The following is a 24,781-nucleotide window of genomic DNA, read 5'->3' as shown; positions in this document are numbered from 1 at the left end:
ATATATATATATATATATATTCATTTATGTCTGTACAGTGCTGGGTTCATATGAGTTCAGGTACACGTGGAAGACAGAGAAATTGAACTCTCCTGCAGTTGGAGTTTATGGAGGTGAAAGCTGCCTTATTTGAGTGCTAGAAACTGAACCCCAGGTCTCTGTAAGGTCAATAGGCACCCTTAATGATTGAGCCATGTCTCCAGTCCCTCAAGGATATTTTTAAATCATCCTTTCCTGGTTTTATCGTTTGTAAATCTCAAATGCGTCTCTATGTCTATGTCAGTTTCCACACTTTGGGGTTTCTTATCATTCTTTGCTGATGGTAAATACTATTCACAATTAATTGTCTAGTTCATTACCCTGGTTCCTCAGATTGAATTTTCTCTTCACTCTCTTTAATTTTATCACAGACTCCATTGTTCTTTGATCTGTATGAGCTCCATTTAAAGGTTTTTTTTCAGCTAGCAGTCACCCCTCATCTATTCTAAATTTTCTAGCAGTACCAACCTTATGTCTCAGTGAACTGCCTCTTAGGACTTCTGCATTGTATTTCAGCAGATACCAAACTAACAATTAAATAATAATCTGATAATAGAGAGCATTTATTCCAGTATTCTCACTCTATTATAGATCGTGAACATATGTGTTGAATAAATTATAATAACCATAGCTATGAAACTTTGTATTTAATGTCTGAAAGGACAAGAGTGGAGGCTCCTGGGAATCATGAGTTCTAAGCTTGTCTCCTTCTACAGAGGATACATCCAAGCAAGTAACTTGTGTTCTTTCTTCTAATCTTGGGTAGTCTTGTTTCTAATAAATACTCAATTATCCCTCTTTCCTACAGTTTAATATTGAATAATTGAGAGAAAATGTAGCAATGCCCATGAAGGTTTGTATTAATGTTTGCAACATAAAAATTCAAAAGAGTCTTAAAACTTATCCCAGTAATAAAGCAATGGAATAGAGCTAATGGCTGCTTGTCGTCAGCATCTTAATTAAGTAAGAAGTTTCTGAGAGAAAGAAAAGTCAGTTAGTTATATTGTCTGCTGAATTCATCCCAGAAAAATTCCTAAAAACATCTGTCTGGACCTTTGAAGACCACTTTTCTGATCTTTCTGTGAAATACATGAAAACTGTCCTTACTTTAATAATATATTTTCATTCAAATGTGTACTGTTTCTCAATATATAAGTCCAGTTTAAATTATCTTTCTGTCTATGTACCTCTTTTTAAAATTTTCTTATTTCAGAAGGTTTTTGCAGGGGAAATGAGGAAAGGGGATAACATTTTAAATGTGAATAAAGAAAATATCTAATAAATTTTTTTAAAAAAGAAAGTAGAAATAATGGGGAGGCATTGATCTATAAACATTAAATACATGTATGAAATTTTGAAAGAATTAAATTTTTAAAAAGAACTAACTCCCTGAGTTGTGATTCAGCTTCAGGACTCAAAATCATCAAATCAGTGACAATAAATATTGAATAAGTACACAACTTATTCCATTATTTTTCATTTACTGGCATAGGTTACATTAGATCAAACTGGACTCTTCCACTTGACATTTCTGAATAATTCACTATTTTGAACTTCTTTACATGCCTGCAGAAATGAGTAAGTAACTGGGTGAGTGGTCTTCTCCAGCGTTCTCCAATCCTGTGTAGTGTGAGCTCCTACACAACCTTGGAATAATGAAAGGCAATCGTGTGTGGGTGAGTAGCTTTTCTTTCGTTTTTCTTTTTTTCTTTCTTTTTTTTCTTGTTTCTTTCCCAGAGACTGGTGAAATCACACTGGCTCCAGAGCTTCACCCCCCTGCCCTAGCTAGAAAGGTCATCAGTAGCATGGAGTCAGTTTTGGAAATCTCCCAATCAGAAACAAATAACAGAGAGTCCTCTGGGGATCTGCTGAGACTATTACAGACCTTCCAATGAACAGTTAAGCTTTGTACTGTGTCTCCTTGAGAAGCAGCTGTTTGTTTAACCTTTGAACTGGCTGATACATTAATCTGAAGCATGATTTAGTTATGTGTGAGCTCTTGGGGATGTCTTGAATTGCTGGCTTGCTTATATCCTACCAGGCTCCACAATAATACATTTTGTACTTGCTTAAAAATAGCCATTTTCCCCTTCTCAATTTGATGATGTATGGTTATTTGATGAATGGGTACCAGATATGGTTCCTAGTTCTTATATCCCTATTTTGGTGACTCTACTTCTATTTATCTGGGCCGCTGTTGTGGAGCAGCTACTGCCATTTCTGAAACCTCTTTTCATGCTAAAGGGAAAGTTAGACCAAAAGTTTGCTCAGCTAAGGTGTGGAGAGGGCCATGCATGTATGATGTCATGGTGTCAGAGATCAACACAAAAGCCACCATGTGGCAAGCTAGAAGCAAGGCATCTTAGTTCATCATTCCTCCTTGAGAGACATTTCTGGCAAATCAATAGAAATTCAAAAACCCCTAGCAACCAGGAAGACAGTTAAGCAAGAAATGCATAGCTGGAAAGCAGTCTTATTATTTCAGGGTACGAAACAGCAAAGGGGACCATGAAGTCAGTAAAACAAGAGACTGTAATGAAAATTATTTAAATTTAAAGCAAAAGTAATTAAAAAAACACTGCAAGGTGCTTAGAAGGCTTTGGGATACAAAGGTCTCAATGCATTATGAGTTTATCTTAAAAGAAGAAAAGTGCTTCTGTCCAATGTACAAACTTGAGACAGAATTGAACTCTGGTTTAGAAGTACAAATGAAACTGATCATAAATAGTGTGGAATGATGGACAGATAATCACAAAGAGAATTGGAAGTTATACAACAGCTGGCTAGGTTACAATGTACCTCCTTTTGGTTAGCACCTGTGGGGCCACTAAAACTATTTCAACCTAGTCATTGTTTAGATGTGCCTCAGCATCAATATATTTACTTATATTTAATGGTATTTTATATAAAAATCCATTACACAATTTTTTAAAGGGTGACTAAAACCAAAAGCTCAATGTATGTTGGCTGAGTTCTAAATATCTGAAAACCATAAAGAAAAAAGAATTTATGATTTAAACATTAGAAAACTAATTTATGAGATAGTAGTATGCAATTTAATTATTGTCACCATGATAGATCAAACATCCAATTTTACACCATCACACACACACACACACACACACACACACACACACACACAAACACACACACAGAGAAGTATATTATTTTTCAAGTATATCTTAATTTAAGAATTAGCTGATGATAGACATTCAACTGTATGGGGTAAAGCATTCTTTATCAGTAATTAAATTCCTTCATCTATAATATTATATGTCAGAAGATGAAAGAATTTCTGAAATAAACTCTAGCAATGAAATATTATGACTCTTGTAATGCATGTGTATGTGTTTGTGTGTGCCTATGTACATGTGTGCTTGTGTGTGAGTATATGTGTGTATGTATGTGTGCATGTGTGTGTTTGCATGTGTGTATGTGTGCTAGTTATGATAAGTGAGTGTGGTGTATATATATGTGTATATATGTATATACATATATACATATGTGTATGTGTGTGTGTGTACATATACTCACACACACACCATAAATTCTTTATCCTGTCATTAGTGATTGGTCAGACTTCCAGGCTGGATCTACATAGTGACCCTAGAGGAGAGTTTACAACAACCACAGGGTAGACGTCATATTTCTGTTCTCTTCTTCTTGTAATTTTTCATGTATTGTTACTACATTCCAAGTTTTCAGATCAGGAATTAAGGTTACATTGATATTTGTGTCTAACTACAATTACAACTTTATTATATTTCTGAATGGTTACATTAACTTATAGGTAAGAAAAACTTGATTCTCCATCTTTGGGAAGGTTAGAAGAGACATAAAACTTGTGTTCCTCGTATTTTCACAATAGAGCACTTTTTTTTAGGATTTATAGCTCATTTCTAATACAATAAAACTCTGCTACATATTTAAGTTTAATCATGCAAAAATATCAACATAACTTTAGTTTCTCCTGCAAATTCCTCTTCTGTTTTCTTCCATGACAAGTCTGGCCCATTCTTGACTTTTCCACCTATCACTGAGTCATATGGTTTAGTTTTTAAGTTTGGATGAAAGGACCTCCTAATGCACCTGAGACTGCCTCCCCTGAATTGTCCAAATCACTCCTAAGAGCTCAACTCTTGATTCCATCTCCTACATTCTTTTTCCTACAAGAAAAGAGGTTTTCACTGCTAAACAACTATTGACTCTCTTTTCTAGATGACTAGGCTATAGTTGTTTTGGCAGAAAGCCTAAGGAAGGACATTCTTTGGATCATTTCCTCATGAAACTCATGAGAAGTTAAAAAAAAGCATCCTCCATGTTTTTCTTATTTAATCAGTGGGCCAACAGTTCTCACGTAATAACAAATATCAATAAATGTTAAATAATCTCTCAGGAGCAAAATCCTGTGATTCTAGAAGTCAGGAAGACTCTAGTTTTTGTTTATACAATTGTTCTTAATCGTGGAAGAAAATCAAAGCAAAATTTAAAAGAACCTTCGTGGTAAAGGGAGGAGTTCAAAGTCACCTTCTCTACCTCACTTGCCATTAGGTCTCTTTCCCAAATGCAGAGGATAAAGACATTTGGGCTTTTATGTTTTTATGGTTTTTTTTTTGTTTTGTTTTCCTTTTAGTTTTTTTCTTTTTTTACACTAAGCCAGTTGTTTTGTCATTATTGTGCCTCGCTCTCTTGCAGTAGTAGCACTGTAAGTGCCTCACTCTCTTGCAGTAGCACTGTAAGTGCCTTGCTCTCTTGCAGTAGCACTGTAAGTGCCTTGCTCTCTTGCAGGAGCACTGTAAGTTCCTCACACTCTTGCAGTTAGCACTGTAAGTTCATCACTCTCTTGCAGTAGCACTGTAAGTACCTCGCTCTCTTGCAGTAGCACTGTTAAGTGCCTCGCTCTCTTGCAGTAGCACTATAAGTGCCTTGACTAAGGCTAATTTCATAGCAATCAATTTCTTGCTGTTGTCACTTACAAGAATGTTTTCGTCATTGTAGAAAATCAGGCCAGACTCTCAAGCAGGAACTGAGGCAGGAACTGTGAAGGGTACAGCTTGCTCCAGACTCATATTTAGCTCTATTTTCTGTAAAGGCCACATCCACCTGTCTAGAAAGGTTACTTCTCTGGCTGGGTTCACCAAAAGGAATTAGCACTTAAGAATGCCCTGACTTATACATCCATAGGCCAATCAGATGGAGAGAATTCATCAGTTGAGGTTCTCCCTTTTGAGGGATGTTAAGGTGACACCTTGGATGGTTTAGATATCCTCTATAGAAAATTAATAAGCAAATGATAATAAATTTTAGTTATAAATAATTAAAATTCTGTTAAAAGCATAATTTTCTACAAGTATTAGTCCATTCACCATCGACATAAATTTTTTGTTTTAAAAAGTCACCTTTTCCCAATTTTTAAGATTTCTTCTTTGATGATTGACTTTCTTTCCTCATCTCCCAGGTGGCTAGTTTATAGTTAGTTTGTTTGAAGATTAGTGGATCTATGTTTTCCCTTTTTAACTTTTGACCTGAAAATTGAGATGTTTTGCTTAGAACAACCTTTCTACCTTCTTCATTTAACTGTGCTCTTTGTTTATATCTTTCCAGAAATATGTTGACAGCATCTTTAAAGGTTTACTGATTTTATTTATAATTACAAGGTTATATTTTGTGAAGATTCAATTCTGTTGAATTCTCTAACATCTTCTTTCATGATTAGTATATTGTATTTAAAGATATATATCTTAATAAATTAATGTTATGATAAATTTAATGATATATACATATGAATTAGTATTTAAAGAGGATGCAACTTGCATGTCCCTCCTGTATGTTACATTATAATTTTATTTGCTGCATTTGTACAACCAGAAATGATTCCTTTTCCAGTTTTTCATCATTGTATTGATGGGGGTTTTTCATACATAAGAAGGATATTATTCAGAATCCTCTGTGTTTAGTGTCTCACTTCTCAATGTCCCTTCTTTCTACACAGGATGGGTAAATAACCATTTTCTTTTCAGTTGGAGTTGGATACACACATCAACAATGCTTATTGTTGCTCTATGTAGATGACCGATGTAGATGACCGTGTGTTTAGGGAATGAGATTTTGTTTTAGTTTCTGAGTATTGCAGAACTGTGTCATGTGTACAATTAAAAAGTAAATGAACAGGAGATGAGTCTATGGGAAATAGAAAGAATAATAAGTAGATTAAATTAGAGGAAAAACAAATGGAGTAAAACATTTTTCCCTCAGCTGTTAACTGGTAGCTGTTGGGAAGCAAAATAAATCACACTAATTATATTTACAAGAAACCATCTTTCTGTTCTTAAAGGCATATTAGAAACCTGGCTCTCCCTTTTGACCACTGATTTCCTTCATCAATAATGCAGCTGACAGCAGATTGTCATGTTGGGGGTAATCTTGACTCTCGGACTGCCATGTGTCAGTCTAGAGAGTGGGCATCAATGACTGATCTTTCTCTTTATTTCTTCACAATTACTACTGACTGAAAGCATCCAAATCCTCCCCAGAGAAACATCTCTAATTTATTATTATAATAACACTACACATTAAAAAAATTCAAGGGCAGGCAGAGAACTACACTGGCTTCCAATGTTTGACTGAAGACACTGCCTTCATTGTTGGTTGCTGAGATCTCTGTCACTCAATTTGAGTCCCATAGATTTGGGATAAAATGCTAAAGCAAGTTATTCTCCCATTCCTTGTCTCTAAATCACATGCAAAATATCTGTTTTAAGAGACTAAGATAGGGTGATTTATTGCACATCCATAACTAACTGGGCTACGTAACAAAATGACATTTATGAGAAAGCAACGTCATGCTAACAGACACACTAGCATGTTGACAGCTGATGCTTGACTCAAAATGACAAGAAGAGTGGAGGTGACATGTTTCACCTACTGTGGTGAGGTGAGATCTACACTATAACTTCTACTATGTGACATATGGAGACATATCTCATCTCATTACACACTGACAGGGGCTCTCAAACTCTAAGAGGCCCACACCTGGATCCTGAAGTAAGTCTCAGGCATCTAACCCCAGACAGTTTGGAAGAGGTTCAGAGAGGACTAATCCCAACTGTGGCCCACACAACCCCCAATTAAAAAGGAAAATGTTAAAAATGCAGCAATCCAACAACAACATTCTACCCCACACATGAAACCACAGTGATTAAAGACAGAGAGCTCTGGCTAGAGATAAAAGATAAAGCATGCGACTCACTACATGAAAATGTACCTCAGGGCCAACAACTGGTAACTGCAGGAAAGGCATGATGTGGCCATGCAAATATTTGAAAGCCACTTTGCCCAAGCAACAGATCAACATTTTATGAGGTGTTACTAATAAGGGAAATGCATTTTTCTTCATTTTTTTTCTTCAAGCATACACTAACAAACTTGGCACAGATACAGTGGTGAGCATTGGCAAGCATATTTGTGTTTTTCCTCTGCAGCTACTATGGTGGCTGTTACTATTGCTACTGAAAGCAGCACCATGGGCAATAAGCTGTTTCTATAATAAGCTCTGTTTAAACACACATATTTAAAAATATATAAACATATATATAGGACTATACAGTTAACAGGCGTTATCATTTTTACTCACTTATTTCTCTGTGGTTTTTGTTTGTTTCTCCTTCATTTGGTTGTTTTGCTTTGCCTCAACATTTAATTGCTGAATCATTTATCCATCCTTTTCATAATAATCTCTACAGCTTTTAAATTAATAGAATAATGTCATAACACACTATACAAATGTACTCTGCACCTTGAAAACGGAAATGACAGCCATTTTTCCATTATGCTTTAGTTTATATACTCTAAATTCCAACTGTGTGCTAATCAGTTGGCAAGGATTTAGTGACATGCAATCAGGAAGATTTAACTCCCAGCTTTGATTTCTTTCCATTGCAGAAAAGACAATTTTAATAATAGTTACTGATTCTGATGATCTAAATGGTCTGATAAACTGTATACAAGGAAATTGAAATCCATATCTTAAGAATTACCTCAGTGGGTGTAATATCCCCTTCACACACACACACACACACACACACACACACACACACATGCACAGACATACACACACAATCTCTATATATGTTTTATATATATATGTATATATGTATACATATATTATTTGTAAAAATGTCTTAATAGATGTGAAATAATACATTAAATACTATCTATATTTCTAAATATTTGAAGTTTAGGAGAGTTGCCCAGGCCTTACCATTTTCATTAACTCAGGACTGAAAGATGGTTCAGTAGGTTATGGCGTTCACCACAAGCTTGACAACCAGGGTTCAAAACATTGTACCTACATTCTGGCAGGAAAGGACTGACAATCCTTTGGTTGCCCTCTGACCTCCACACATATTGGGCTCCACATGTGCTCCCACATGAACACACAAATATGCATACACAAACTGAGTAATTAAATGTAATCTGATATTAAAATTAAATTAAATCTACATGGAGTTCATAATCATGTCAATCTCCCAATCTGTCACTATTGAGATTTTTGGATTGGAGAGTGTCTTTGTCATCTTACTGATGAAGCATTTAATTCATGGCTATTCTGGTGGTCTCTTGGAAGACTGACATTTATTTGCTATATAAGCTAATTGTTTTCAAAAAGGGGAAGATACTATTCTTCCCATTATGTTTTACCCACATACTCAGAGGTAATATATATACATACATATGTACATATATATATGTATATACACCCCATACATGTAAGATTTTTGTGAGTGCTTCAGATTTTCATAGAATGTTGAAGGTAAGTCTGATAGTATCAATAAGCTATTTACCTTCTTTAGTCCCATCATCCAGTTCTTAAAGTAGAGTAACTTTTCTACAGACTCAAGTTTTTTCAATCTCCATTATTGTCATGAGCAAGACTAGCAGTGGCCTTAAACTTTTAAATCCATCCTTTAAATGTGCCACATTTTCTGTATACATTTCTATATCCAGATGTTGAAAGTCATCTGGGTTCTTTCCAGCTTCTGGCTATTATCAATAAGGCTGCAATGTACATAAATGTACAAAACAGCCAAAAATTTCCCTGAATTCATGTCTGCTTGTACCTTCATATCTTCATCCATGGGAGTCACTTGCTAAAACACTGTCAATATCCACTTAACTCTGGATCTTTCTGCTTCCTTCCCAACTCCTCTGGAAGTTGACCATACTTGTGTAAATTGCAGCTATCTACTTAGGAAGCTATTTGGTGTTTTCCAGGTTTAGATTTGAATAGCATTATGTTTAACAGTGAAGATGTAGAAGGTTTAACATTATAAGATGCCTAATAGGGTCAGCATCTGCTGGAAAATGACAGTGAGGCATAATTTTAGTAGAGTCAGATGCAAGAAAACTTACCTTATCTGAATCACTTCCCAAGGAAGAGAATAGCAATTGGTTATCCAATACCAAAATGGTTAGCCCTAAAATCATATATACAAATAGCATTGCACAGACTACGTAGGCTGTATTTAGGAATAAATATGTTCAAAAAAATACAGACCTATGGCGCCAACTGCATATGTAGCAGAAGATGGCTTTGTTGGGCACCGATGGGAGGAAAGGCTCTTGGTCCTGTCAAGGTTTGATGCCCCAGTGTAGGGGAATTCAAGGGCAGGGAGGCAGGAGTGGGTGGATGGGTGGGGAAAGAGTGGAGGGGTGATGGGATAGGGGGTTTCTGGGAGGTGGGAAACAGGGAAAGGAGATAACATTTGAAATGTAAATAAAAAATATCCAATAAAAATACACAAACATGCTTGAAATAAAAATTAATAAAAAGAGGGCCATGCATTTGAAAGAGAAAATGTAGGGTTATATGGATGGAAGAATAAAGTAATTATATTATAATTGCAAAAAAATTAAAGTTAATAAAGGAATTATTTCACCGTAGTTTCTTGTGGCTGAGGATACAGAGCACCAAACAGACCTCAGGCTGGTCAATTGCTATCAAAATATAGTTAGCTATGAGACACTGGGTTCTTTAAAGTAGATTTGACTGTGTAGCTACACTAGTAAGCAATATTCATGTGTTTACTTCTCTAAAACTTCATTAACCCAACAAATGCATAAAAACATGTATTCCCATCATTAGTTGTTCCAGTGATAAGTCAAATGAAAACAGCTAACATTAATTTCATATGATCAAAAGCAACTTGGAAATTGTTCTACTATATAAAACAATACCATGTATAAAGCATCTAATCTGTGTTTCAGAGTCTTCTTGCACCTAGGCTATATTTTCAATACATTAAACTTTGTCATCATCTCCAATGAAAGAGTAACCTGTGAGGTCTTCAGTGCAAGGGTAACTTGCTGCATCAAAGGGTATGCTGTTGAGATTTGACAGATAGCTTAAATTGTTTTTTCTGCTTTATCCTGTCTAGAAATTTTTTCGTATAGATTGACCCCAATTCATGATTGTCCTTCAATGTTAACCTATCACTTCTGAATAATGACCAGAATTATTGTCTTTCTGAGTCGTTTCTCATCTGCATCCTTTCTAGAAGCTGCTGGAAAAGCTGGATTCTGCACATATTTTTGCTGCTATAAATTCCTAGGAAAAGATTCATTAATATTTATCCTTTGTCAAACTATTTAGCAAATATGTGTTTTCATATTATTCATCAAAATTTGTTTTTTATTAATCCATATAATAAAATACCAAGGCAGTAATTCTTTTTGGGAATATATTTTACACCAACAATGCAGCAAAACTTACCAATTTTATAACTATTATCTTATAGAGAAAAGTAGTTCTCTAAATTAGGATTACTTTTTTATACTTAAAAATTAAGGTCTAAAATACAGCATGACTTAGGTTCTAAGAAAAACAATTGAAAATTTGTTGTTTTCTCTCATATTTATTAGTGCAGTTTTAAAATTGCTTTTGAATATGTTAATTACTTCTCTGATATTTGAAATGCTTGAAGCCCAAAGCACATAAATGATATTTGAATGTAATAAGGTTTTTCACTCTGGAATGTAGTCCTTGCTATAAAAGTATAAATGATACTACAATGAATGGAATATGTTAATAATTATTCAACATGGTTAATTCTAAGTTTAATAATTAACACAAAATTGCAAAACGAAACATTTGATAGTGTGTAATATGTATCATGTAAAATGACATTGCATACTCAGTCTAGAGGGAGTTAATGAGTGCCCATTTAAAATTCATATGTCTTTATGTTTATGCTTATTAGTATATAGTAATTAATAAACAACTGGTGATAAGAAAATAGAGTATGTAAACAGTCTCATATATGTAAGCACCAAAGAAATGATAATTTCTTTGGATAAATTATTCCTATGTGTCATGTTTTTAAGAGGCTAAGTTCAGTATATCTTTTTCAGTCACCAGAATTAACTTTACAGAACACATTCTAGACACCAATTTTCTATTAATTGAAATGAATACATTTTTCCTCTTGACGTCTAGAGAATGCTAACAGCAATATATCACCTATGTGGAGGAAGAGATCGTTTTCTCTGCCATTGTCTAGCTTCATTAATTTATTTCTCTTTTCTTCTAATTCTGACATGAAGAAAGCAAACCAGTGTTTGTTTTTAATGGAATATTCAAGGCAAAGAATAGACTAAAGATACCTTACTGCACAGGACTGTTCAGCTGTCATATTCAACAACTCTCAGATTTCTTATCACAGAAGAGAATTTCCCACTCCAAAATCAATCAGAGGGCTCACTATTGTTCAATGTTCTGTTCCTTAGAACTTTGGGTTCATCTATATCATCCTTGACTAAGACCACATAATAGACTTTAGTGGCCAGACTAGGAAATGAAACATTCAACTTCTTCACACATGCCTATTCTCAGAGTTCAGCTACCCACCTATCTTCAAAGCACGTAGGTGAGCAGCAAATGATTGTAGTTGGTGAGCAGTACTGCTCTCTACCAGGGACGTATCAGCGGCCATTATTTCCATCATTTCCTTTGAGCTATGAATCCATGATCAAGTTTTCTAACAAATAGCTCCTTCTTTCCCCTTTCTTCTTTTTCTCCAATCCTTTCATGCTACCATGTTACAAGCAGCTTTCTATATCTCTTTCCTTATCATGCGGCTCTGCCTCACCCTAGGTCAGAAACTAGAAAAATACGAGTTGTGCATGGAGACTTATGAACCACTGATCAAATTAAATCTTATTATTTGGTTTGGCTTCTGTAGGTGTTTTATAACAGTGATGCCCAACATGCAATGTTCATAAATCTATGTAGTATGAAGCATTGTGAACCTCCTACAGCTGAGGGCTGATTCAGTCAGACCCTGCCTTGCCACATATAGCCACGCCTCTCTCCAACCTCCCTCTAATAGCCATGCCTCTCTACAAGTTCCTCTTATGCCGGAAGTCCCGCCTCCAGAGACTGAAGATGAAGCTGTTGATTGGGCCAAGTTGTTGACAGACTTGGGGGAGGGGTTTTGCTTTATGTACCCGTTTGCTTGTAACAAGGTGAATTCATTAATGATGGCGGACTGAAAGCACTCCATGTGTCGTCATTTTTTTCAAACCTCTTCCAGCATTTCCGCTACCCTTAATTTTTTCAGGCCCTGATTCCCATTCCAGAAAACCCATTCATGCGTGTGGCTGCAGGAAAGCATGAGTTTTTAAAGCACATATACTATATCATATAAATGTCACACAACATATTAAGACATATAGATATTCTTACATATGATACAAATCATCATAGCATTATTTTTATGATACAAATTATACACATTATATTAAATGTTGTTCTTACATGCCTGGCAATTTTAGTATCTTTGACTGAACTTGGATTATATTATTTTTGGCATAGATATAAAAGCTGAGGTGTTTCTAAATATGGGGACTGATAAACTGCAATAAGTTGAGTCAAAAGTTGAGCATTATTTTAAAGTTTATTCTGCAATCTTAAAATAATAACAGAAAAAAATTACTGTCAGTAATTCAGTAAAAAATTACTGAATAAAATCACAGCTTTGTGTGATTGAGAAACATTTAGTGCTTTAGATTTCAGGGATAATTCTAAAAACCATAGCTATATCTTAGTCAGGCATTTATGTAGAATTAATTAGCACTAGAAATGTAAAAAAAAAAATCTTGACCTCAATATGATTCAGCTTGGTTTTATACATTTTCTTCATAAATGTAAAAACTTTCACTCAACATCTTTTTAGTGATTGTTTGATGGTTGAACCCATAGGACATCAGGAATGTCAGATCCTGACAGTGATTTTTTTTTCTAGCATAGGGAGACACACTTCTGACATAGTGCTGACTAGTGTAAACTTTTCCTCTTTGGCTAATTGCTGTCCCAGTTCCTTCCAGTACATTATGCATTAGCAATATATGCTATATCATCAGCAAAAGCACAGATGTAGCAAGTTCTGTTGTCTATTGTCTTTCAAATATACATATCATCTATGCTTCACCCAGTGAGGCTTCAAGACTATGTCACACACAACATCCTTTAGCTTGCTTATAGCCCCTAGGGACTACATACCCCATCTGGTTTATAGAATACATCATTGTATACTTATTGTTATGAGATAATTATATATTATGTTCTTGTGGATATTGTTAGACTGTTTTGAGCAATAATTTGCCAAAAGATGGTGCAGTTCACCACAAGTGAAGGTTTCTTAACTTTGATGAACTGAACTTACATTTTGTTTTTATATCAAACAGAGGCCTTCTGTTTTGTACTGAGACCAGATACCTCTGCTTGGACTGTCAGACACATTTTACTTAAAGTTCTGCTGAACTTTTGTGGCCTCCTCACAAAGATGTTTGTAGCTTTTAGCATCCTTCTTGAGGACTTCCACATTAATTTCTGCTCCATTGTCTCCTTGTCAGATGCCATTGGTTAGAACTCCCATGAGGCTCTACTTGCTGCCTGCCACTTGATCTCCTCTTTCAAAAGTGTACATATAAATCACTTTGGGCTTGAAGAATGCATGTACCGCACATTCTATCTAAGGTTACCTGATCACACAGACAGTAACTGAGCCAGAGGAGGGGAAATGGCCTTGTTGGAAGAGGAAGAAATTGATACAGTGCTTAGTCAGAAGTGAAGGAAATTCAAAAGAGGAAACCACAGAGTGGTTACTGATAAAAGGAAACATGTGCATTTTTGCACAATCAGCTTCCAAACTAAAAATCTCCAAAGGAAGTCAGGGTAGAAACTGGCTTATCACACTGAAAGAAAATAATGCTCAACAGAAGCACTTTAAAAATGATGTTTAGGGAAAAATTACTTAAAATTATTCTTGGGGCTGGAGAGATGTCTCAGTGGTTAAGAATAGTTGGTACTCTTGCAGAGGATCCAGGTAGAATTTGCAGCAGCTTCATGTTGGCTTGCAGTCACCAGTAACTTCCATTAACGCTCCAGGGGATCCACCAGGAACACATATGGTTAAGTACAAGAGCTGATAAGAATGCAAAGAGGAGTTTTGAGTGTTATATATAATTGAAGAACCTATATGTGAGAAAGGACAGGGGAAAGTTAAGGGTCCTCTCGTCTCCAATGAACAAATTATCTATTATTAAAAGTGTGGAGGAGAGGAGGTTCAAGAGTTGTTGATTTAACTTGATCGTAACTTTCTTCTGCAGAAGAAACTTGAAGTACAATTTATGATGGTCCTTCTCAAACCTTAAATCCTGATCCGTGAAATTCTAGTATAACCTCACCACTCTTTTCCACATAACCTGAAAATCCAGTTCCATAAAGCTCTTCAAGTTTGCTGCAATCACTTAGTAGGTTCCATCAAGACCCTTCCAGAATATGTCATTTCTTCCTGGAATGATCCATCTCCTCTCCTGGCTCCATCTTCCCTCCCTTTCTCTTTTCTTTCCCCTGTTCTCTCTCTCTCTCTTTCTTTCTTTCTCTCTCTCTCTCTCTCTCTCTCTCTCTCTCTCTCTCTCTCTCTCTCTCTCTCTCTCTCTCTCTCTCTCTCTCTCTCTCTCATTTCAGGTCTCTCCTATGATACCTCATTCTATCTTCATACCCCACTTTTTCTCTCAGCTGCCCAGTCACAGGCTCTAGGCTTTTTTTTAACCAGTTAACTTTAAATTAGAGGGCAAGGTTTACACAGTATCACTTGGTATATGTGAGACTCTCCCCACAAGGACAACCAGATCTTGAAGGTCAATATTTATCCTTTGAATACATAGCATCGCCAAACCAACCTCCAACAGAATAATCTCATGTTCATCTAGATATCTATACAAAATTATAATCTGTATTGCAACATTTTAAGGAATGGATAGATTTGCCTAAATTTTTATTTGTTATCTCTCTTGCCTCAAACTCTTTAAAGTTAAGACTCAATCTTTTGACATTTTTCATCACTTCCCTGAAATATTTCTCCAGCTATTCTGAGTTCTTATAGTGCCTTATTCAAAAAAAAAAAAATATATGTATATATACATATATACATACATATATATATATATATATATATATAGAGAGAGAGAGAGAGAGAGAGAGAGAGAGAGACAAAATGTCCAAAGATTCATTTTATTAAAAGTAACAAAGCTAATAAATTTTCAGGATGGTTGTTTCATAAGAGGCATAGATCTGCATTTGGATTCTTTTCATTATTTCAATTATGTTGACAAGTATAAAAAAGATTATTTACTATAAATGAAGAGTATTGAAAAGCGTATTCCTTTAATATTATATTTATATGCCATCTTTCCAGAGAGGATTGTGCATTTGCACATGTATGTACTCGAATTAGCTTTTCTCTAAATTCTCAAATCAGAATTCTTAGCAAATGGAATGAAAACTGTACCCTAGAAAGAGTAAAGGGAGGGTTGGATAGATTAAAGATTTTAGCTTCAAACAAACTGGAATAATTGGCTAAATTAACCTCTTACAAAGACCCATGCTTAGGCATTGCAAAACAAAGAAATGTTCAGAACGAAGTTAGAGGAAGCAATATGGTCTGTACAGGGCAACGAAGAGCAGTAATAGTAATAAAGCACAGTCTAGCAACCCCCAGTGAGGTGCACTCAAGGTTAACATGCATGTAATTGGCTAAACATCCTGGTTCACTGCATGAAAAGAAGCTGTAACCTGGGTTCAACTGACCTACAAACAAAAAAGTCTTGCATTCTCTGGCAGTGCCCAACTAATACAGAAGTAGAGGCTCACAGCCATCCATTGGACTGAGAACAGGGTCCCCAATGAAGGAGCTAAAGAAAGGACCCAAGGAGCTGAAAGGTTTGCAGTCCCTTAAGATGAACAACAATATGAACTAACTAGTACCCTCAGAGCTCCCAGGGACTAAACCATCAACCAAAGAGTACACATGGTGGGACTCATAGCTCCAACTGCATATGTAGCAGAGGATGGTCTAGTCGGTCATCAATGGGAGGAGAGGCCCTTGGTCCTGTGAAGGTTCTATGTCCCAGTGTAGGGGAATGCCAGGGCCAGGAAGTGGGAAAGGGTGGGTTGGTGAACAGGAGGAGGGGATAGGAAACAGGTTTTTTTTTTCTTTTGGAGGGGTAACCAAGAGAGGAGATATCATTTGAAATGTAAATAAAGAAAATATCTAATAAAAAATAAATAAAAAAGTTCAAAAACTCAAAAAGAACAAACAAAAAGAAATAAAAAGGAAAAATTCTCCAACCCCCAAAGAAGCAGTTTGCAAATGCAAAGGAAACAATCCCAAGATTAGAGGTAGTCATTCTTTTTCTCTTAGCTGACCCCAGTTGTTAAAAGCTAAAACTTGCATATTGTAGTGCTTTGAATAAGGATGATTCCCAGCCTGTATCATATATTTGCATGCTCAGTCAATAGGGTGTGGCATGATTTGAAAGGATTATAATAATTAAGAGTGGTGGCCTTATTGGAGTAGCTATGACTTTGTTGGAAGAAACAGGTCCCTGGCAATGGCCTTCAAAGTTTAAAAACCCAAAGCAGGCTCAGTGGCATTTCCTTTTCTTGTCTGTGGGCCAGGATATTGCTCTCTAGCATCCTGCCTGCCACCAGAATAAAAATGGACTGACACTCTGAACGTGTAAGCAAGCCCCAATTAAATGCTTTCTCTTGTAAGAGTTGCCTAGCACATGATGTCTCTTCACAACCATAAAATAGTGACTAAGACAAGTGGTGTCTTCTGGTACCCTGAAAGTTACTCATAGCTGTGACCTAAATGTGTATACATAAACCCACATGTAAGAGTAGTGCTCACCTTTCATCAAAGAGATGTATTTTTCCAATTAATGTAGAGCACTATAGAAAAGAATATCTAATAATCACATAGAATAAAAGATCATGTGATATCAACGGAACCATCCAAATAGAATTCCTGCTCCTAAGGCTCAGAGTTCTCTGCAGTAGAGAGAGGAACAGTTAACAAGAACCAGAGGATTGTGAGATAGTGTCTCCTAGAAATCTCAGAGAAGCTACCCCAAGAAGTCTCATCAACATGCCTGCCTAAACATGACCTGAGCAATAACAACACCAATGAGAATGCTGACATCGAAAGGAGAATACTAGAAGGGGCTAATCTTAGACAGAGGACTATGGGCACATGAAAAGTAATGAGGCTGGGAGAAACAATCTTCCTCAATGCTCTCATCTAATGATGAATGGTCAACTCTGAGAAAACATATACATAGAGGTAACATTATATGTACTGAACCAGATCCAGTTATATCTATGAACTTAGTAGTAGTAGTAGTAGAGTGTGTCTGTGTATGTATGTGTGTAACAACAATTAAAGCAAGCAAGGCCATGAACTTGAGAGAGAGCATTGGAGGAAGCAAAGGGAAGGAGAAAATGATATAGTTTTTCTATCATTTCAAAAATAATAAAAACATTTTAACAAGCTAAAGATTTATGCATACTAAGTCAATCTATTAGTAAACACTTTGAAATTCCAATGTCCTTCAGAGGTCACCTCACAATTAGCACTTTTAATAGTCTTGATTTAAGAACTCCCAACTTAGAATACTCCCAACTTAGCTAAGTAAATAACAGATGTAGGTGAAATTAAAGTATAGCACTAAAGATTTAGTTGTGAGCTGTGGCTTCACACATGCTTTCACTAAGAATTTAACAAAGTAAGATAACTGTGTTAAAAGAGGTACCTAACATTCTCTTATGTATGCTACATCACAAAAGATCCCAGCAATTTCCTTAAAATTAGTCTATGATCAAACTCATATGCCTAATGTCTATCCCTGAACACAAGGAAAAAATGAAAAAATATTCACTATTGGTTATTGTATTGCTGTTAACTATCCTTATTCAATGGTCATTGACTTCTAAAATAATAGAAAAACTTAAAGGTACAGAAAATTAGTAAATACGCCAAGGTCAAAATTCAAAGTACAGGGCACTCTTGGTTTGTGTTTAAATTGAAAATAGGGGATACATAAGTGCAAAGGAAGAAGATTGGTAACTGATATGTATTGATCTACAGAAGAATTAATTGAGCATTTCCCCCTTTCCTCTACATTTGGCCTGCCTAATGATTAGACTCCTTTCCTGCCCTGCCTCTTACCTAAAAACAGTTCCCCTCTGGCGTTTTTCCCAAGAACCTTCTAGTTTCTGTGTATTTATTTCCTCTGTGCCTCACAATGGTAGTTCTAGGAGACAATGACTCAGCTTTGCAATCTCATGCTTTTGTGACTCAAATAATGAGAATTTCAGTTAAAGGTGGTCTGGTATCATTGTAGTAGGAAAGCTAACATGACACTTTTGTTTAGGAATGGCCTCCCAAAAGGAAACATATGAATTGAGTTATTATTATGCCAGTATGAAATACCCAAGCTTTCTAGTAGAACATAATTAAATGAAGCTTCTTGAGTTCATGTAGTCAGCATCTGCCAGGTTCCTATGATGAATAATGGATCACAAAGTCGTTGAGGGAGAATAGAAATTTTTATGGATAGCAAAATTTGGCTGCCAAAGGCATCAGAACTACTATTATATCTTTGGAGACAGAAGCACTACTATCAACTTTGTGAGAATTTCTATGATCATATCAGAGAGCTGTAAATACTCTCAATGTGATGAGATACAGTCCACACAGGAAAGGCAAAGAATATTGTGTAATTGTCTAATTTTCTTCCTTATCACTCAGTCTGGATAATGACTCATTATCAGTCATAACAGAGTTCCCAAATCATCTATTATTCACATTTGAATAATTTATTTAAATTATTCTCAACTTTTGTCCTAAGTTAGCACCTTAGCAATTGCAAAGTGAGTATAGTCCTTTCTCAGAAAGAAAAGAAAAATTATTTTAATAACTAAGACAACTGTGGCTTAAAAATATATTCAATTCTTATTGAATTTATTAAAGAGACTTTAGTATTGTGAAAGTATATTTAGATATAAGCACTATTACTTTTCTTATAGTCAGAATAACAACCTATTTAACTAACAAATAACCTACTGAGTCTCTTGTATACTCACTTGATTTTATATTTTGAGCTAACTTGTCTGAAAGATAATATAAATACAATGCATGTGTTACAAAAGCTATCAAGGAGCCTGTCTCTGTGGCAAGTCCTGGAGGAGTAAAGCAACTGGTGCTGTAGACACTGAATGACTATGGTGATTCGTAGCAATCAAGAAAGTGTATGGATGAGAAGTAAGACTTTAGATTAGGAGACGAGACTGTCATTTACCAGATATGGTTATCAGCTAACATTATAAGATGCTAAGGCTTTTCCTTTCCTTTCAGATTTTAATGGGATATAAGAAAGTTTACATGGGACTCTCTGAACTTTTGTAGCAAAGAGTAACCTTTGGGATACGAATTTCCTTATATCAAAACTTATCTGTAACCTATGAGGTGATCAGTGTTTTCAGAGTAATTAGAAAATAAATAAAAATTGTAATATTTCATGGAATACAATGTCAACTTTAAGGCCTGGATAATGCTCTTAGAAGAAAAGGAAGGGTGGACTTTGTGCAGTACGGACTTCAGAGAACTGAGTCTCATTTCCTTTTAATTTCCACGAGACCATAATTCAAATACTTCAACTGTGTCAATGAACTTCTTCTTCTTTAGAGCTATTGGGGTAAAGTTCTGGACTAACAGAAGAGAATTCATCACCTTTGCCTCATTGGACACTTGGCAGTTGAAACCATAGCAAGGAGTAAAAAACAATCATCTTTTCACTCAGGAACCACGTCTATCTATAAAGTTCTTCCAGGTCCTTCCTGTACATCTTTACTTTCTGGTCAACTCAAAGCAAAAAAACAAGCAAAGCAATAGAACAGTCCCATTAGGTTTGGGGTGTGATCTTGATAGCAGTTTTTATCCCCTCTACCTCTCGTCACTAAGAACTAGAAGTAATTAAAGTATATTAAGAATCCAGTGCCTAAGCTAACAGTTTCAACAGTTAGCATAAAGAGAAATTGTCTTCCCTAGTCTCACAGATGAATGTAGAAGTCAAAGGTCAACTTTTTCATCACTGGGCCTCCACTTGATTTTTTTGTTGGGTCTCTCTTTTCACCAACTTTGCTAAGTCAGCTAATCTCCAAGTCCAAGGATGTGCTTATCTCTAGCTCTTCTGTACTGAGATTACAAATGTGCTCTGCCATGCCTGGTACTGTTTATGGATGCTGGGGATTAAACTTCAGTTCTTATGCTTGCATGGCAAGCCTTTTCTTGACTGGGCCAATTCCACAGCCCATGGCACATTCACTTCTAGAGCAATTGCTATTTGCATGTATTCTAATTTAATAGGATTACTGTGACCTAAGAATCTGGAGATTTAGTCACTGATTGTGAATTTCTCCCAAGCCTAGATGAGGATATGCATTAACATTGACTGGAATGAATATATTTTCTCCTGTGTTCTTTGGATTTGAGTCCTTGAGAAATGAACATCATGACTTTACTCAAAAGAGAGTGCATATTTTTGTGTATATAGACAAAGGATTTTTTAAAGTGTGTGTTTATTTTTCTTATTTTAATAAATGCATTAGTCATTGAAAAAACACATAATCCTTTGACTATTTAAAGTAAAACAGTCGTCTAAACAACTCAACTGGCTTGAAATTTCATGCCAGTCTGAGAAGATAGGTTAGAGGGCCTTACAAATACCTAAACTGAATCTCCAGAACAAGTATTAAAAACAAAGCTAGGTAAGGGAGGAAACAATTATAATCACAGTCCTGGGAAGGCCAAGAAAGATAGATTTACGTGTTCTGAAAGCTTAGCTGACAAATTCCAAGCCAATGAGAAACTCTGTCTCAAACAAAACAAAACAACAACAACAACAAAAGCAAAAACAAAAAGACAAATGAAAAACCATAGATGTAGGTCTCAGAAGCTCAGGTTGTCCCCTGTCCTATAATGATATAAGCATACATGTGCACATGAATGCATAAACACACTTATGCCCACATGCATATAAACACACACACACACACAAACATGAACACAAAAGCACTATACATACACATTCTTTTTCTAAAAGATACCTGGTTACTTTTTGTGAAATGATAAATGTGTAGCAACAGAACTTACATGATAGCTTGTACTATAGAATCCAGAATAAATCTGATTCAAAATGAATGTGAAGCACAATAAAATTCAATTTTAAAACTTTAATACTTAATAGGATAGTCTCTTGTTCTAGGCTATGATTTGAATTTATATTTGCTTGTACATTAACTGTGTAAATAGAAAATCAATCACAAAGGCAACTGCACTGAATTCCTTTATCTTGACATTGTGAAGCACATGAATTGTAGTGATGTTTCCTCATCATTTTAAATTACATCTTCTTTAATATGTTCCCAAATGCAAAACATTTATTTTATCCACTATGATATGAATACTTTGTCATATTTACAAAATTATTTCATTCGATCTTTATAAAATTACCACCATTATTTAGAACATACGTATGTGTATATCTTATAAACATATTTTAATTTTATGACACTCACCATAGGTAACTGTATTCTCAGATGAACAGAAAAAGGAAAATCTCAAAATAGGATTTACTAGATCAGTTCACATGCTATGCTCTGTGTAGTCTTACAATGACTGCCTTTACCCTAAGAGGCTTAGAACTCAGCCACCACTCAGTCTCTGACACTGGAAGCTCCAGCAGTCCCTGTATGGTGCTGAAGGCCTGCAGGGTTCATGGATGGTCTTTTGCCCATCTAGAAAATTAGAAGAAGCTGTGTTTTGTGTCCGCAAAGAATACCAACAACAGCAAAAAGAGCAGCAGGAGTGAGACCTATGAGACTGATGAACCACCAGTTAGATGCAAAATCAAGTAGACAAAGATCAAGAGCTCTCCTCTTGGATTTTATATCTGGGCTGCTAGCAAAAAATCAGCACACATATTGAAAGTGAGACTCCCCACATCCAATAACCTAATCAGGAAAATTCTCCCTAGGTCTGCATCATGGCCTTTGCTAGGTCTTGTCAGATTGACAATCAGTATTTTTCATTACATGTGACTATTTTAAATATGAAAAACAATGCTTTCTGGAATCTATCCTAGAACATACAGCAGGTAGTTCTATTTCATGAACTTGGGTATCATATGTTAATTATCAGGGAAAGGACAGTGGGGAAACTGGATAATTTACAACCTAAAATATATTGCTTCCAGGAAGTAAGTTGTAATAGTTTAGGAACTGGTTATGTTACTATGTAATTGTAGTCCCAACATTTGGAATGCTGTTTCTGGAAGAGTGAATTCAATGCCACATGAGCTACACTGAGAGTTACAGGCAATCTTATATCATTTCCCAAGCTATACATTGTCTCAGAAAAAAAGAGAGTGATTTAAAAAAAACAATAAAGCAAACAAACAAGCAAACAAAAACAATTAGTCGTACTAGAACCTCCTACCCCAACTTCAGGCTTTGAGTGTTAGCAATGTTGTGACAAGGATAGGAAATAGATGAATTCCCACAGAACTATCAAGTTCTCATGTATATGATCAAGAAACTACAAAGTCAATGTAAGAATTGAGAATGTACTTTGATTTTATTTTCTTTTTTTTCTCCCACCTCCCAAGGTTGCCTGCTTCCATTCATTTTGCTGGGCCTTAGGGCTTCACTCCTCTCCAATACCTGATCATGTTCCCATTTCCCCCTCACGCTCCTCTCTCCCATGCAGGTCCCTCCTTCCATCTCCCCTCTCCCCAGCCCCATGAGAGCTTTCTTCTCCTCCCAAGTTGGAATAAAGTATCCTCACTTGGGCCCTTCAGCTTGTTAGCCTTCTTGAATTCTGTGGATTGTATCCTGGGTACTCTGTACTTTGGGGGTTTATTAGTGAGTATATACTATAACAATAACAAATATTTGGTTTAAGAAAGTAATAGAAATTATTGTGAAAACTAGGATTTTTTCCAAGAATTTTCTACTGACTGGTGAAAATGAAACATGATCAACAAAGTTTCTTTATTTTTCCAAGATCATGCATAATATTTAATCATGACTTAATTAGGACTGCAGAATAATTGCTCCCATGCTCTGCCCAAGGCAATATACTTCTTATGATCTGAGTCAGAGCAGTGTACACAAAGTAATTTAAAATGCAAATACTGTTGTGGGTAAAAGCTAGTCATACATCAGTAGACAGGGCATTGTGGAGCAGTTTAGAAGACTTCCTAAAATAAACTCTCTTGTAATGTATTCCATCTATTAAGACACTATTTTCCTTAAAGAAATCAGGAGCTAACCAAACTCTGCATATGGTATTCCTTTGAATGATAGTGTGCATTAGTAATATTCCTTTTGTGAAATAATAAAAAATGTGTTCTTTTAAGATTATAGGTCGAACAAGCAAACATTTAAGTATAAAATATCAAAAACAAAACCAAGAACAAACCAACATAGACTTCAGTGAACGCTCTATATTTATCAGTTCTTGGAGAGGTAACTTGAAATTCTACTCACAATATAGATCTCAGTTAGGATCCATTGTGTATATTTTAAGAGATATATAAAATATTTTACCATGAAGTATTCTGCCTTTCATTTTTTTCACACTAAGACTAAACTAAAATAAATATCTATTTGAAGTATGTATTTTATCAGGTGGCAAAGTGTTTTTATTATACTCTCTCATGGCTATCTCATGACTGACTGGTGAAATCTAAATGCTGTTCAATCAAAGATGGGTAATATAGACCCCAGTGAAACCACTGTCAGGTCTTCTTCATAGCCTTGCCTATAAATGATGTTTGAGTGGATGATGAGCCATGAGCATGTGTTCCTATAGTCCGATCATGTATATCACCAATAGGAAACAAAGGTCACAGGAATATAAACGACTAAAGAACAGTTATCAAAATGATACAGTATAGCAAATACAAAACCAATTACTTACAGCTATCCCCTCTCTTATTAGGAAGATCTACTCTGGGTTCTTCTCGGTACCCAATCACAAGAATTTTTGAAAATCCCTGTGCTGTTTTTCAGCACAAAACCTAGATTCAAGTTGCTACTCATAGCATGATAGCACTTTCATCACAACATTTGATGTTTAAAGAGATTAAAGGGTAACAAGTACTGCTAAGTAATTTAAACACATTTTATCAATAAAATTTTCACTTCTTGGGACACTTAATTAATTTTGGGAATGACTTAAACAAGCTCAGAAGTAAAAAGTAGTAGAAGTCATTCTATGCATACGAAACACAAATGAATCCCCAATAGGGTCAGAGATCTTTTCCCAGAGATCTG

The 24,781-nt window shown here is 35.6% G+C and overlaps 2 long non-coding RNA genes across 2 annotated transcripts in view; one reads left to right on the top strand and one right to left on the bottom strand.

Annotated features, from left to right (window-relative positions):
- Nucleotides 1-14,109: 14,109 nt before the first annotated feature.
- On the bottom strand, nt 14,110-18,691 carry LOC116082343. Its single transcript, XR_004115256.1, has 2 exons — nt 18,612-18,691; nt 14,110-14,522 (listed from the first exon to the last, which is right to left on the bottom strand). It is a non-coding gene; the product is annotated as an uncharacterized LOC116082343 (long non-coding RNA).
- LOC116082346 overlaps nt 17,394-24,781 on the top strand; it is a 13,759-nt gene continuing 6,371 nt past the window's right edge. The window contains exon 1 of the long non-coding RNA XR_004115258.1: nt 17,394-17,726. This is a non-coding gene — a long non-coding RNA (uncharacterized LOC116082346). The remainder of the gene's footprint in view (nt 17,727-24,781) is intronic.

Source organism: Mastomys coucha, unplaced genomic scaffold, assembly GCF_008632895.1.
Source record: "Mastomys coucha isolate ucsf_1 unplaced genomic scaffold, UCSF_Mcou_1 pScaffold7, whole genome shotgun sequence".
NCBI lineage: Eukaryota > Metazoa > Chordata > Mammalia > Rodentia > Muridae > Mastomys > Mastomys coucha.
This window is presented reverse-complemented; position numbering and strand designations above follow the sequence as displayed.